The sequence below is a fragment of the Dromiciops gliroides genome, chromosome 1 (assembly GCF_019393635.1).
Source record: "Dromiciops gliroides isolate mDroGli1 chromosome 1, mDroGli1.pri, whole genome shotgun sequence".
Classification (NCBI taxonomy): domain Eukaryota; kingdom Metazoa; phylum Chordata; class Mammalia; order Microbiotheria; family Microbiotheriidae; genus Dromiciops; species Dromiciops gliroides.
This window is the reverse complement of record NC_057861.1, coordinates 49889003-49903483: the sequence shown is the minus strand read 5'-3', so window position 1 is coordinate 49903483 and position 14481 is coordinate 49889003. Positions and strand designations below refer to the sequence as shown.

The following is a 14481-nucleotide window of genomic DNA, read 5'->3' as shown; positions in this document are numbered from 1 at the left end:
TATTGTATCAAACAACAAAGTATCTACAAATAGCCTGTGGTTCTGTCTGAGGTTAAAAGTGCTAGGTGGCAGAGTGGTATCAGTCCTGGATTCAGGAGGACCTGAGTTCAAATCCAACCTCAGACATTTGACACTTACTAGCTGTGTGACCCTGGACAAGTCACTTAACCCTCATGGCCCCACCAAAGAGAGAGAGAGAGAGAGAGAGAAGAGACAAACGGCAGGTTAGCTCCTTCATCTAATTCAGGACTTCATAGAATGTCCAGAAGCCTGCCGGTGACAGGGCAGGAGGCAGCCAACCTGAACTCCAGTTAATGGCCTGAAGCCTGTGAAAGCTATGAACTCTCTGGGGGAGCTTGAACCCAATCCCATTTCACAGAGCTTGACACATGTGGGTGCTCTGATGAGGGATGCACTGAGAGGCAGAAGTTAGGCAGAAGTGAGGACCTAAAGCCCATGGGACCTTGACACTGATCTGTTGGGGCAGCAGCAGGGGAAAAGCCAGCTTCTGTTGCTCACTACCCAGGAGAACAAGTTTAGGGTTTAAGGGGGAGTACACACCTCTGACAAGGTCAGTTTTACAACCAAGTACATATGCTGGGGGCTTTGTAGGTAACTTGAGCCAAGCAAGATCTCCAACAGTCATAGTGGGGGACAGAGCCAATTCTGGGTTGGAGATTGCATAAGGAAAAAGAGACAGATAGCAGTAAGGCTAACACTCAAATTGGGCCAACAGGAAGTAGGCAAAAGCCAGAGGTTTGGGCAAAAGGCAAGGCCCGGTGCCAGCCAATCCAGCCAGAACCGTAGCAATGTTTAGACTACAGAGGTCCCAGGGTCTACTCACTCCATCTAAGAGTGCAACTGTGGGGCAGCGTCTGGCCCAGCACAGTGTTCCAGTCCAGAAACTGAGGGTCTGAGGGTAGAAATAATGTATAAACAGAAAAAAAAAAACCTTAAACATAATGAAGAAATACTATGGGTTAAGAGAAGTCCAGGAGAGGGGCAGCTAGGTGGCACAGTGGATAGAGCACAGGCCCTGGAGTCAGGAGTACCTGAGTTCAAATCCGGCCTCAGACACTTAACACTTACTAGCTGTGTGACCCTGGGCAAGTCACTTAACCCCAATTGCCTCAGTAAAAAAAAAAAAAAATAGAGAGAAGTCCAGGAGAGGCAGCTAGATGGCGCAGTGGATAAAGCACTGGCCTTGGATTCAGGAGGACCTGAGTTCAAATCCAGCCTCAGACACTTGACACTTAACTAGCTGTGTGACTCTGGGCAAGTCACTTAACCCTCATTGTCCTGCAAAAAAAAAAAAAACCTAAAAAAAAAAAAAAGAGAAGTCCAGGAGGGGGGAAGCTAGGTGGCGCAGTGGATAAAGCACCAGCCTTGGATTCAGGAGTGCCTGAGTTCAAATCCAGCCTCAGACACTTGACACTTACTAGCTGTGTGACCCTGGGCAGGTCACTTGACCCCCATAGCCCCACAAAAAAAAAAAAAAGAGAGAAGCCCAGGAGGTAAACCCAGAAGAGAGCAACATCAAAAGTGTAAGGAAAGCTTCTGAGAAAGAATGGCTTGTCCTGTAAGAGAGGCTGTAATGAATGAGGAAAAACATTTAAATGAGAGCCCTGAAAAATAATCTGGAAGGAGAATAAATGGCTTACAATAGAAGATTAAAATCTTTTCCAAGTTATGAACTCCCTGAAAAACAGAATGGATTAAACAAAACTCAATCCATAAAACAACAAGAAATATAATGATGATAATGATAGGACTTTATGGTTTATAGATCACTTTAAGGTTTATTTATATATATATATATGTCGGGGCAGCTAGGTGGCACAGTGGATAAAGCACTGGCCCTGGATTCAGGAGGACCTGAGTTCAAATCAGGCCTCAGACACTTGACACTTACTAGCTGTGTGACCCTGGGCAAGTCACTTAACCCTCATTGTCCCGACCACAAAAAAGGAATTATCAGACTCTGTTGTAAGGCTTATTATAATATAACTACAGTGATTCATTTAATAATTATAATTTTGTAACTATAAATCCTATCCTTTTTCAATCTGTAGAGTATACATTAATCAATACTATTTACTATAGGCCATACATATGATATATACACATACGTATGTATATACATATTGTGGAAATTTATTTTGATTTGGGGACCCTACCTTTGGGCTGAGATTAAAAAGCCTTAGGACCTCAGGGTCTTTTCTGTGTGGGAGGTGCTGGTGCCCCTCCCCTTCTGCTTCAGCTGAGCCAAAAAGCCCCGTGGGCTGTACAAGACACCAGGTCAGACAGCTGGGAGGGGGCCCCAGCTCCCTCCACCCTGAGAGAATCTACCCCAGAGATCCTGGGCTCGTCCAGGCAGGGCTCTGGCATAGCCTGTGCCAAGGTCCCAGGTGCGCAGCAGGGGGTACAGGCCCCTGGAGCCCTGGGTATGGTACGCACGTGAGGTTCAAGCGCCCCCCCCCCCCAGCCACAGCCCTGGCTGGCGGATTAGTTTGGTGTGTATGGGGGTGAAAAAAGCCCTGAGATTTGAGTGGACAGAAGTAAGATATATAGAGAGACCTGGGAGTTAGATGGCAAGGGAGGCCAGCGGACAAAATTAAGGGGGGCTGATGAGATTAAGAGAGCAGAATGGCTGGAGCACTAAGAGACTAAGGGAAGGAGAAAAAGCTAAGAGCAAGAAGGAATGGTGGCCGAAGGACAAGATTAAGGAGGACTCTGGAGATTAGAGACAGCAAGGGGGCTGACAAGACGAATGGAACAGAGAAGGACACTGGAGCACTAGGAGAGGTCGGTGAGAGAGAAACATAGGAGTTCAGCAGAGGCAATAAGGGGAGGAAAGTTAGAAGCAGGGGGATAGACAAAGTGAAAGGGGCTTGGAGTTAGAAGAAAGGACCTGAGTAGTGAAAGTGGAACATACCCTAAGGCAAGAGGCTCAATGGCCCTTATTGTATTAAAAAAGTTCCAGGTGAAAAAGGTGGGAAGAGCAGGAATGCAGTCAGGTTGTACATTTTATTTCCCTGTATTCTTAATTTTAAATAGTATCTCATAAATAAACTCTGCTTTGATTATTTAGTTAAGAGGCTTCTTAATCCTTTGCTTATCAATTTGGGAGTGGAGCAGTGTGGTGGAACTTTATAAACGGCCCACATTGAAACAGTGGCAGTCAGATAGCCAGCCAGTCAAAAGTCCCCAGATTAGTACCCCAGTCAGATTAGTCCACTCAAATTAGGCCAGCAAGTCAGTCAAAATATTTTTACAATATTCAATCTATATGGTATTCCATATACACATATTCCACATATATAATATATTCACATTCCATATGTGTGTATACATATATACATACACATATGTGTCTATCTCTACCTATCCATCTATCTATCTATCTATCTATCTATCTATCTATCTATCTATCTATCTATCTATCTATCTATCTATCTATCTATCATCTATCTGGAAGCACATTTGCACAAAGCCACATTTATAAGTCTTCTATTAGGATTTTTGTGTATTAGAAGTTCACTCCCAAACCCTGTGGCCACTGCTCTTAGGATGGAAGTCCAAGCTTTTGGGATGGAAGTACAAATCACGCTAGTGTATTGGGTGGTACAGTGGCTAGAGTGCCAGGCTGGGACTTAGGAACACTCATCTTCTTGAGTTCAAATCTGGCCTCAATTACTTACAAGCTGGGTGACCCTGGGAAAGTCACTTAGCACTGTTTGCCTCAGTTTCCTCATCTGTAAAACGAGCTGGAGAAGGAAATGGCAAACATCTCCAGTCTTTTTGCCGAGAAAAGCCCAAATGGGGTCACAGAGAATCAGACAGGACTGAAAATGCCTGAACAACAACACAGTAGTAGCCCAGTGAGATTTGAAGGTCGTTGTAATCAGCTGTTGTATTTAGCCCAGCATTGATGCCCCAAGGAGCAAAGAGTGGCCATCTGGAATTCATGCTGAACTTGGTGCAACCAGTGCTATGTAGGAACTGAACTAAGTCAAACCTACTCTCCTCCAGAGACCAGAATGTTATAAGGAATTTATGTCCTCATTATACTTCTGTTCTTGCTATACAGTGTCCCAAAAGTCTTAGTATAGTTTTTACTGTATACCAAATTGTGTGGCACTAAGACTTTTGGGACACCCTGTATCTTTGAAGTAAATTTCCCTTTATAAAAGATACATGTGTCTGACTCTGGCTGATTGGACCAGTATGTACTTGGAAGGCTGTACCACAGGTCGGGCACAAGTAGTCCAGTTGGAAAGACTGTTCTCTGATCCTGACATAGTGATGTCATTTCGGTCTTCTCTGAAAATGGAGGACAATAACCAACCCTTTGTAAAAGCTTATTGATGGGGGCAGCTAGGTGACCCAGTGGTTAAAGCACCGGCCCTGGATTCAGGAGGACCTGAGTTCAAATCCAGCCTCAGACACTTGACACTTACTAGCTGTGTGACCCTGGACAAGTCACTTAACCTCCATTGCCTGCAAAAAAAAAAAAAAAGCTTATTGATGCTAAGTGGTCAAATAGACCTGGGGTGCTAGACAGAGGTCCCTAACAGTGCAGGGAACACAGCTGGTAGGGATAAGCTCAGTAGAGAAAAGATACCCCCCCCCCAAAAAAAAAACCTTTAGGAAGCCTGAGGGGTTGCAGCCTGGTTCTGTTAAATGAGGCCAAGGGAGATATACTGTACTTGCATCTGGTCTTAAATCACCTCAGACTGTTGGAAAAAATGAAAATGGAATTGGCCCAGAGAGCAAGGTCATAGATTACATAGCTGTTGAGAAGGACAAGTGGGCTTAGAGTCATGTGGTGCATATCATTAAGGGAGGATTCTTTTGCAAAGGGCATGGAGATATTAGAACTCTCCTCTGACCTGCTCTTGGCCTCATTTGGCCTGATCTGGTACATGAAGGAATTAGATCTTGGTCTGGCTAAATCTGCGTCCACACTAACCTGCTGCTCATGAACCCCAATCTGAAGCAGCTGAGTCAAAAACAATTGTGCATCAGCTTTGTGCCAAGTATAGCAAGGAATGTGACATACTCTGTAGGAACAATGAATGACAGGCTAAGACACAAATGTAGTGTGGAGTCTCCACTCAAAATTCTGATAGAGACAGACTTGCTTGAGATTGCCAAAACCTACAAATGTTCTGTGGCATTTAAAAAGTTCGAGAGACATAATTTCTGGGTAATTAGTCTTTTTATTAACAATGCTAGCATTTTAATAAGAGGTCAGTGACACTCTGGAATGTCAAAGACATTCATGGTGGTGGGCTCATGATTTGCCCTTGGAAGAGGGATGTTTCTGAGGGTGGCAATCAACTCTGATTGGTTAACAAGTAATGAGAGAGAATGAATATTCCAAAGTTCTAATGAACTTTGATTGTGTCAGTTATTTCTTTTTTTAATTTTTAAATTAAATTAAATTTTTTTGTGGGGCAATGAGGGTTAAGTGACTTGCCCAGGGTCACACAGCTGGTAAGTGTCAAGTGTCTGAGGCTGAATTTGAACTCAGGTCCTCCTGAATCCAGGGCTGGTGATTTATCCATTGCACCACCTAGCTGTATGTCAGTTACTTCTAAGTTATCCCCAGCCTTGGGTAATCTATTCAAAGAATTTATCCCCACCCAAACCTGAGTAGAGCAAAATGGGCTTCCCCACCTGGGGAACAAGATTATTTTTTGTTTGTTTGTTTGGTTTTTTGTTTTTATTTTTGTTTTGCAGGGGAATGGGGGTTAAGTGACTTGCCCAGGGTCACATAGCTAGTAAGTGTCAAATGTCTGAGGCAGGATTTGAACTCAGGTACTCCTGAATCCAGGGCCGGTGCTTTATCCACTGAGCCACCTAGCCTCCCCCCAGGGAAGAAGATTATTAAGAAAGTTAAGCCAATGTCATTATCAATAATGCCCTTCAAGAGACTGAATTTTGAAAATGAGGACTATAGAAAAAGGGAGAACTCTGGATCTCCCCAAGTTATTGGTTATTAATAATCATTTTTCTCTGTTCTTTATGAGCCTGACTCTGTGATCATGGCAGAAGCTCCTTGTGTAGCTGAGATTTTATTGATGTTGGATTTACAGATAATATGTGTGTGTGTGGGAAGATTGTCATGTCGACATCTTAAATTTTATACTAAGACAAACTCCACATGCTTGCATGACTTAGACGTAAAGGTGATAATCACAAACAAAAAGAGAAGCATAGAAGAAATTATCTTTAATTTTTGTTGTTCAGTTGTATCCTAGTCTTCGTGACCCCATTTGTGGTTTTCTTGGCAAAGATACTGGAGGGGTTTGCCATTTCCTTCTCCAGCTTATTTTATAGTTGAGGAAACTGAGACAAACAGAGTCACACAGTTAGTAAGCAGCTGAGGCCATATTTGAACTCAAGAAGATGAGTCTTCCTGACTCTAGGCCTGGTACTTTATCCACTGTACCACCTAGCTTCCCCAGAGTTCATTAGTAAACAAGAAATGAGAGAATCACTCGAGATCAGTGATTATGTAAAATTAAAAAGGTTTTGCACAAACAAATCTAATGTAGCTAAAAATTAAAAGGGAAAACCAGTAAATGAAAAAAAATATTTGCAACAAGTTTCTTTGATAAAAATATCATATACAAGATATATTTTAAAAACTTATTGATTTTACTCATCATAAACCATTCAAGAAACTCTCTCTCTCTCCTTTCCTAATAATATCCCAATAGATAAAGTGTCCATTTTAGCCCAAACAACCCCATGGTATAAGAACCTCTGTAGCCCTCTTATTAGTCAATCTTGAACAAATCAAATTCTTTTTTTTTAGTGAGGCAATTGGGGTTAAGTGACTTGCCCAGGGTCACACAGCTAGTAAGTGTTAAGTGTCTGAGGCTGGATTTGAACTCAGGTACTCCTGACTCCAGGGCCAGTGCTCTATCCACTGCGCCATATAGCTACCCCTGCAAATCAAATTCTTAAGACTAAGCCATTCCCTGATATCAAAGGATATGATCAGTTTCCAAGAAGAAATCCAAGCTATAAATACCTACCCAAAATGCTCTAAATTGCTAAATTGGAGAAATACAAATGAGCACCTTTGAGGTTCCTCTGCATACATCAGATATACATTCATCTATATACATTCATATGTACATTTGCACACATTCCATCTGCATGCACCAGACTGGTAAAGATGACAAAAGACTTAAGTGACAAATGCTGGTGGTACTGCTGGAAAATGGGCACACTAACGCACTGTTGGTGGGCTTCTGTAATGGTCTAGCCCTTCTAGAAAGCCATTTGGAACTATGTATAAAAAGTTACTAAACTGCATGTATACTTTTGACCCATGTATAACACTATAAATCTTATCTCAAAGAGATCAAAGAATGAGGAAAGGGACCTGCATGTACAAAAAATATTTATAGCAGCTCTTTTCGTGGTAGCCAAAAATTGGAGAAAAAGAAGACACTTCCGTTTGAGGAATGGCTGAACAAATTGTGGTATGTGAATGTAATAGAATATTATTAAGGGGGCAGCTAGGTGGCGCAGTGGATAAAGCACTGGCCCTGGATTCAGAAGGACCTGAGTTCAAATTGACCTCAGACACTTGACACTTACTAGCTGTGTGACGCTGGGCAAGTCACTTAACCCTCATTGCCCTGCAAAAAAACCCCCAAAAAACAAAACCCACAACCCAAACCAAACCAAACCAACAAACAACCCCCCCCCAATAGAATATTATTATACCATAAAAAATTGTAGAATGGACAATTTCAGAGGTTACTGGGAAGAACTCTGTGAACTGATGCAGAGTAAAGTGATTAGAACTAGAAGAAAAAATTATATGTCAACATTGAAGAGAAACAATTTTGAAAGACTTTAGTATTCCAAGGAATGCAATGATAAGCCAAATGTCCAGAAAACTGAACATGAAACATATGAATCACTTTTGGCTAGGGAAGTGATGGGCAGAGAGAATGCAGAGAGAAACATACATTTTGGGTATGGCCAATGTGGGAACTTGTTTTGTTGGACTATATATATTAATGATAAGAGTTTTCTCTTTCTTTGCTTGCTTTCTTTTCTTTCTCTCTCTCTCCTTCTGGAGTATGTGGGAGGGACAGATTATAAATGCATGTAAAATGTGTGTGTGTGTATATATTAACAAAAAAAAAGCTGGTCATAAAAGAGTCAGAGAAAGAGGTGGTAGGTTCATAGCACCAGTTGTTGAGTCTCAATGGAATAATATCTATACCTATTTTTATGCCCATGCCATTACCAAATTTTCCTTTCTTATAGCCAACTTTAAAGGGCCTATCAGATTTTGCCAATGGAGACTTATCAGCCCTTTTCCAACATCTATCCACCTCAGATACCAGCAAAACCTCCCCCAAGGTATGTTGATGATGTTAGTGCTAAGAACAATGTTCTTTTTGAACAGGTTGTTGTTTGTGGAACTAAGCCAGAATCTTCTGTAAGACCTTCCTTAAAAATTACTGATATCTTTGACTCTGTGTTGCCCAAGTTGCCATCTGTCCCAAATACACAACCAACCAAATGTACTGATGCCAACACCTCAGCATCTGAGAATATTGACTTTGATGATCTTTCCCAGAGATTTGAACAAAATGTAGATTTTTTTATCCATTCAATATATTTTTGTGTTTATTCATCTCTCTCTTTCTGTCTCTCTCTCTCCTCCTCCTCTTCCTCCTCCTCCTTCCCTCCCTCTCCCTCTCTCTGTTTATTTATTGGTACACAGCACCAGGATTTGGGAGTGAGAGTCATGAAGATCCCATTTCCTGTATTTACAAATGTTCTTTTCCTCCTAAACTCCCTTGCTGCTATGCCAAATTCTGCCAATTTTCAGCTCTTCATGACTACCAATGGAAATGGAAATCCTACAAGATCAAAACTGGAAATGGCTCATGCCGGGCATGGGGAGCTCCTTAAAATATGCTTTGTCTCCTGTGAGTGAAATGACACGTTTTGTTCTTGGCTGGTTTTTTTTTTTTGTTTGTTTGTTTGTTTTTGTGGGGCAATGAGGGTTAAGTGACTTGCCCAGGGTCACACAGCTAGTAAGTGTCAAGTGTCTGAGGCTGGATTTGAACTCAGGTCCTCCTGAATCCAGGGCTGGTGATTTATCCACTGTGCAACCCAGCTGTCCCTAAGGTGAATATTTCTTTTTCTTTTCTTTTCTTTCTTTTTTTTTTTTTTTTTGTGGTCGGGGCAATGAGGGTTAAGTGACTTGCCCAGGGTCATACAGCTAGTAAGTGTCAAGTGTCTGTAGCTGGATTTGAACTCAAGTCCTCCTGAATCCAAGGCGGGTGCTTTATCCACTGCGCCACTTAGCTGCCCCCCCCCCCTTTTTTTTTTCTTTTTGGTGAGGCAATTGGAGTTAAGTGACTTGCCCATGGTCACATAGCTATTAAGTGTCAAATGTCTGAGGCCGGATTTGAACTCAGGTACTCCTGACTCCAGGGCCGGTGCTCTATCCACTGGGCCACCTAGCTGCCCCCCCTTTTTTTTTTTAAAGGAATATTTCTTATTTTCTCCATATAAAGGATGGGGAGAGGTGAGACTCAGGAAGCTATAGTAATAGGAAGCTTTAGTAATAGTTGCTTGAAGCTGGGCACTTTCATCATCTATATCACTAGCTGTGAAAGGATATTGTATCTGGATCCGGTTACAAAGTTTTTGTGGAAGGCTGATGGACAGCCTCTTAATTCTACTGGATTCTCAGGGAGCCAGCCCTGTAGGATCCTTTACGGCTTTAGTTTGAATACTGTTTTTTCTTCCACTAGAGGGCAGCCTTAGACAGCTCCCTGCATTTCCTATAGCCTGCCCTGTTGGAAGCTGTCTTCATGTCCTTCACCACTGGGATCTGAATGAAGATTTGTAGATGAGACAGAAAATGCCCGTTCAAGGATTCTACCTGCCTCGATACAAACATTACAAACATCCAGTGTGAGCTGGAAATAAAAAGGGTATACATTTTTATTTGAATTCTTTAAGAGTATGTGGAGCCTTGGGGAGGCAGCTAGGTGGCGCAGTGGATAAAGCGTGAGCCCTGGAGTCAGGAGGACCTGAGTTCAAAGCTGGCCTCAGACACTTGACACTTACTAGCTGTGTGACCCTGGGCAAGTCACTTAACCCCCATTTCCTTGCCAAGAAAAAAAAAAGAGTATGTGGAGTCTTCAATAATTTAAATCTTAGATAACTTTGTTGGTGACCACATGAAGATGGTTGGTCTCTGCTTTCCCCAGACTGGAGCTTCTGACATTCTAATTCTTTTTTTTTTTTTTTTTGCAGGGTAATGAGGGTTAAGTGACTTGCCCAGGGTCACACAGCTAGTAAGCGTCAAGTGTCTAAGGCTGGATTTGAACTCAGGTCCTCCTGAATCCAAGGCCAGTGCTTTATCTACTACACCACCTAGCTGCCTCTGACATTCTAATTCTTACGTTCTACTTCATCCTAGTAGCCAGTGCTGCTTTCTCCATGTGGGAGAAAGATGGGACCATTCCCCTTTGTACACAAGATGTGTATTATAAGTTTCAAATAGCGTTTCTTGAGTTTTTGATGGTTTTAGTAATGCCTAAAAAGGGTAGGTTTTAAAAAAAATTTCATTCCTCCTTCCCTATGAAGTATGAGCATTTCATATGTAAACTCTAGAGGAGGTGGAGGGAAGCCTTATAAGCACCCCAGTACAGCATTTGAAAGAATAATCTATGGTCATCTGGCATTTGTCAAATAATTTAAGAGAACTCCATGGAAAAATTATGTCCATATCATTTTTGGGGGGGGCAGGGCAATGAGGGTTAAGTGACTTGCCCAAGGTCATACAGCTAGTAAGTGTCAAGTGTTTGAGGCCAGATTTGAACTCAGGTCCTCCTGAATCCAGGGCCAGTGCTTTATCCACTGCACCACCTGGCTGCCCCCTATCCATATCATTTTGTATGTATCCTCTAAGTATTAATTGTCCCTTGCTTTTTGCCTTTACTCCAAAAACCACTCAAAGAGGTCTCCTCTCTTTTCATAATAAAAACCCAATAGAGTGTCCACTTTGGCTCAAACAGCCCCGTAACAACTGCCATCAGAGATAAAAGACTCCTCACCCCCCTTGTTAGTCAACCTTGAGTAAATCAGGGAATCAGGGAACATTCCAGTCTCCTATGTCATCCCCTTCAGCCTGTTAGTATACTCAAAGATACCAAAGTGTAGATCTAAAAGCAGAGGTATCAGATAACCTTGCTTTCTATTTATTTATTTATTTTGGTGAGGCAATTGAGGTTAAGTGACTTGCCCAGGGTCACACAGCTAGTAAGTGTTAAGTGTCTGAGGCCAGATGTGAACCCAGGTACTCCTGACTCCAGGGCTGGTGCTCTATCCACTGCACCATCTAGCTGCCCCTGTTTGGTTTGTTTTAAAAGAGGAAATAAAAGAGAGGGAAAAAGAAATACTTCAAAGAATAAACGAGGAAGGGGAAGAAATTACTTTTCCCCATAATTGGGGTATACCAGAAGAAGAGTGTACAAAGAGGGAGGAAGGGGTCAGGGAAAGGGAACTAGATCTCATGAACTTTACACTTATGTGAGCTAGACAAATGAGAACTGAACACACAGGTGAGGTGAGAGAAGGGGAAATTCAAGAAGGAAAATAGAGATGGGGAGGAAATAGGCACAAGCAAAACAAATTATAACTGGGGGGTGACACATAAAGGGACTATTAAAGGGAGAGAAAGAAAGTATAAAAATCAGTGATAGAGTTTGGGTTAAGTGAAGAGAGGAGGTGCAGAAGAGAGGAAGCCAACCACTTTGATGATGATTTCATTTTTTTTTTTTTTTTACCTTCTTTGTAAAGAGAGGAATGGAGGACAAAGACAAGAAAAGCTATGAGTATAAGATGGAAGGAAATACATGATAAGCAACCAAATGTGAATGGGATGAACTCACCTATAAAATGGAGGAAGATATCAGAATGGATTAGAAATCAGAATCCAACAAGATGTTACTTAGAGAAAATATACTTGAAATAAAAACTCATACAGAGTTGATTTTTTTCCCCTCAAGAGCTCTATTTTCATTTAATCTAATCTCATTTCATTTTTTAAAAAATCTTTTGCTTCATTTCTTCAATGTACTCTGGAAGTCCTTGTATCCAGACAATTCTCTCCCCCCCCCCATGATCAATCTGAATTTCTTGTGGTGTTTCTCCCTTCTGGATTTACTTTTGGGACTTTTAAAAACTCCCTAGTATTTCTTCACTATATTTAAAATTTTCTTCTGTTTACACTTATCTCCAGGATCAGTGACTGAATTGGTACTTTTGTGCCAGATCTGGATTCCACCTCCAACTGTACTCTTTCATGGGGTAAGCAGGTCCTGACTCTTCCTGTGCCATCCACAGTCCGGATATCACTGCTATTGTGGTTGTTTATGACTTTTTATGACCCCATTTGGGGTTTTCTTGGCAAAGATACTGAAGTAGTTTGCCATTTCCTTCTCCAGCTCATTTTTTTTTTTTTTGCAGGCAATGGGGGTTAAGTGACTTGCCCAGGGTCACACAGCTAGTAAGTGTCAAGTGTCTGAGGCCGGATTTGAACTCAGGTACTCCTGAATTCAGGGCCAGTGCTTTAACCACTGCGCCATCTAGCTGCCCCTCCAGCTCATTTTTTAGATGAGGAAATGGAGACAAACATGGTTAAGTGACTTGCCCAGTGTAACATAGCCAGTAAGTGTCTGAGGCCAGATTTGAATTCCCCAAGATGAGTTTTCCTGACTCCAGACTGGCATTCTATCCACTGCACCACCTAGCTGATTTACCACTGCTATTACCCTTCCACAAATCTGCATGGGGTGTTTGGGACCAGGTCCTGGCTTCTACCTCTACCTCCTGGTGGTCTAATGAAGATATTGCCCTTGACTATACTGTTCTTTCTAGACTATCAACAGCCAGAAGTTCTCTCTTTCCCTCTCTCTCTCTCTGGGTCCTTAACTGGATAACTGGATATCAAGGATCATAATGGTTTCAGGCTTCCTGGGAAGTCCTCTACATCTTTGTATGAGTATCCCAGATGCTCTGCTATCTCATTTCCTGAGCAGTCAACTACTGGGAGCTAGCTGGCCCTAACTTCTTCTGTGTCTCTGAGAAACTACTGACTTTTTGGAACTCCCTGGAAGCATGAATCCACTGCCTGACCCTATTTCTCTGTGCAGAAGCTTACTGAGTCCATCTCTGATTGTGGCTTCTCAAGGCCAAGGCCAAGGTCCTGCTGGCTTGAAGCCTTATTTACATGATATTTGGCTGACTTGGGGCCCCATGGCCCATCCTTGCTCAGGCTTCTGGACATCTTTTGCAGCTCTTGACTATATAGAGGAACTTTCTGGAGTTCCCTTTGGTTTTCTTGATTATTGCCTCAACTGATATTCATTTAAGTTGTCATTGGGATGTTTAGCAGAGGAATTGGTCTTTACTAAGGCCTTTTATGTCACTATCTTTAACCAGAAGTCCCTGAACCTCATCTTTCTTAACAGAAGGCATCATATTTTTATTACTAGAAGATGAGAACATCATTGACTCTTACAGATATGTCAGTTGTGTGTTTACTTACTTTATACAAAGCATTAAAGGTTTGTTTAAAAAGTCCCAGGGGAATAAAGAATGACTCATTGTCAATTTGTTGATTATTCCACTGGGAAGCACCATAATAAACTGTATCCCATCTTTACTGACTATTGCAAAACTTTAATCTTAATTCTGCACTCATGACTATCTTTTCTTTTCTTTTTTTGTGTGTGTGTATGTGTGAGGCAATTGGGGTTAAGTGACTTGCCCAGGATCACACAGCTAGTAAGTGTTAAGTGTTTGAGGTTGGATTTGAACTCAGGTCCTCCTGAATCCAGGGCCAGTGCTTTATCCACTGCACCACCTAGCTGCCCTTCATGACTTTCTTAGTCACATATTCCAAATATATGTAACAGTGACCACTCTGGCTCCAAGTGTTTGAAGACCAAGTCTGTTACAGTTCACTCTTCTCCCAGGGTTCTCTGGTACCCTTAAGGGGTTTTGGGTTTATGGGGCATCCAGGGAGGACTAGCACCTCTGGTGTAAGGGTTGCTGAGCTCTTTTCAGGGCTGCTCATCCACCTTTGCTGTCCACCTTCACCAAACTCTCACCTGTGGCTCCAAGAAGCTGTAGCATGAGCAGTGGCCACACCCCAGTAAACCATCTTGGCAGATGGGTTAAACCAGACTGAGTGTAACCAAGGGGCCTCCAATCCATCAGTGAGTTAAGGGGTTGTTTACCCCAACCACGGGAATATTTCCCCTGGTGGAATGGGTGGATGAGAACAATTTGTTTCAAAAGCCATGAAGGCAGATGAAGCAGGTGCTGTGGAGCCTTAGAACTGTTCAGACATTGTAGACACCAAGGTCATCCATTGCATCTTGAGCCATCACCAGTCATCCTGACTTTTGTCTT

At 42.3% G+C, this 14481-nt stretch overlaps 1 pseudogene; it reads left to right on the top strand.

The window, feature by feature from the left end:
• The first annotated feature begins 4227 nt into the window (after positions 1 to 4227).
• On the top strand, positions 4228 to 6145 carry LOC122744808 (annotated as a pseudogene).
• Positions 6146 to 14481: the final 8336 nt, after the last annotated feature.